The following is a 2,102-nucleotide window of genomic DNA, read 5'->3' on the forward strand; positions in this document are numbered from 1 at the left end:
ATTGTTTACTAGTAATGTTAAAAAGAATTGATAAATCATTTTCACTTTACATTTTTATATAATCAGGTAACATGAAATATAATTTGATGTACAATTTTGCCTGTTACAGAGGGTGTGCTAACTATAGTGGTATATGCGCAAGACATTTTGGCATGACAAGCTGAATAAATAGCTATTTTACTTAAAAATAGCTGTGTTCTTATCAGCTCCCTTTGAGTCTCAAGTTATAAAGATTAAGGAACACTACTAGGTGTTAAATGCTAGGTGTATAAGTCATGTCCCCAAGTTTTTAGCCATAAAATATAATACATTTCTTGGTAAATTTTACGCTTAAAGCTTCATAATCTTTCCTAATAAAAGAAATCTAGGGCTTCCCTGGTGGCGCAGTGGTTGAGAGTCCGCCTGCTGATGCAGGGGACACGGGTTCGTGCCCCGGTCCGGGAAGATCCCACATGCCGCAGAGCGGCTGGGCCCGTGAGCCATGGCCGCAGAGCCTGTGCATCTGGAGCCTGTGCTCCGCAACAGGAGAGGTCACAACAGTGAGAGGGCCCGCGTACAGCAAAAAAAAGAAAAAAAAGAAAAGAAATCTGTAAGCTCTTGAGTACACAGCAAGTTTGGGAGACATTTTTTATCCAAAAAGAAGTTCCTCAGAATTGTTCGTGAAAATGCTAAAAGATAAGGTTATCAGGTTATCTGTTAATCAGTTTTGCCATGACATAAAAGTGTACCTTTGCAGACTGGTCCAGTATATGATGATGATGTCCCACTAGAAGCAGCAGTTCATTTTATTAAACTGGAAAAGAAGGTGATTTGGCAAAAATTTTATTCTTTCCAGGTTGTGTTGACTGCCTGGGAAACACCTTTTTCATTATTCTTCTTGTGGTAGCCTTAACAGTTTTCTAATAAGGTATACAAAGAAAATTTGACCAGGTGATATTATGTGCAAGTTAATAACATCTCTTTCTCCACCAAACCACCCTTTTACTTGAATAATTATATACTAATTTTATAAACACAAAGCATGTTATTTGGATAATGATGCCTCGGTAACTGCAACAAAATTGATGAATGAGTAGGAAAATTGAATTTATACCTGGTGCTATCTTTTTCTGGTGGTTTTGGATTCCTTGGGTTGCCCTTAGTATGTTTAGGTGTTTTAAATACCCTAAGAGTGTCTTGAATTTATCTTATCCAGAGTATAGATTTGTATTCCTCCAGTCAAGATGTGTTAAAAGCCTATTGCCTAATTTTCTTTAATTTTACAGAGAACAGTAGACTAGCCACCAAGAACAGTTACTAAAAATTGTCAGTTTTCAACTTAAAATCTATGAACGTTTGGTATTTCCTTAAACGTTTGGGGAAACTTTTTTTTTTTTCCCCAGTTGTATTTGCCTTTTTTTTTTTTTTTTTTTTTTTTTTTTTGCGGTACGTGGGCCTCTCCGTGCTGTGGCCTCTCCCGCTGCGGAGCACAGGCTCTGGACGCGCAGGCTCAGCGGCCATGGCTCACGGGCCTAGCCGCTCCACGGCATGTGGGATCTGCCCGGAACGGGGCACGAACCCATGTTCCCTGCATCGGCAGGCAGACTCTCAACCACTGCGCCACCAGGGAAGCCCTGCCTTATTTTAAAATTTGTTTTTATGTGTTATTTAAAATTTAGTAAGAATACAGTGTCCTAAATTCTAAAAATCATTTTTGTACTTTTTTTTTTGCCTTGCCACAGTGAAGGCCAGCAGACATACACAAGAAGATGTTTGTTCTTTATACCAGGATTTGACAATGGACATGAGAACAGTTGCCATCTTGCCCAGCTTTGGCATAATCATACCATGTTTTCCTAACCAGTCAGTCAGATAAGTTGGAGGGGTAAAAGTGAGGGGTTTTACATTTCTCTAGAAGCTCCCAGGTTGAGGCCTCTGTTTGCTTATTATGAGAAGGTGCTTGGTCAGAGTTTTCAAAGGAGGTTATAACCTTTGAAGGAGCTCTTCGTAGCCTGGGAATTTATTTTATTTCTACTTAAAGAATCAGGTCTTTATAGTCTTACTTAGTTATTATGTGTTCATCCGTAAACATTTTCAACTCTAGAATTTGTGCTCAAGAAATA

At 38.9% G+C, this 2,102-nt stretch overlaps 1 protein-coding gene across 1 annotated transcript in view; it reads left to right on the plus strand.

Moving 5' to 3' along the window:
- The window catches only part of FAM133B (family with sequence similarity 133 member B), a 24,757-nt gene extending 24,663 nt beyond the window's left edge, over positions 1-94 (plus strand). The window contains exon 11 of the mRNA XM_007461887.1: positions 1-94. This exon is cut by the window's left edge and continues 1,417 nt beyond it. The gene's annotated coding sequence lies outside the window, so the exon portion shown is untranslated.
- Positions 95-2,102: the final 2,008 nt, after the last annotated feature.

The sequence above is a fragment of the Lipotes vexillifer genome, unplaced genomic scaffold (assembly GCF_000442215.2).
Source record: "Lipotes vexillifer unplaced genomic scaffold, Lipotes_vexillifer_v1.1 scaffold663, whole genome shotgun sequence".
Classification (NCBI taxonomy): Eukaryota; Metazoa; Chordata; class Mammalia; order Artiodactyla; family Lipotidae; genus Lipotes; species Lipotes vexillifer.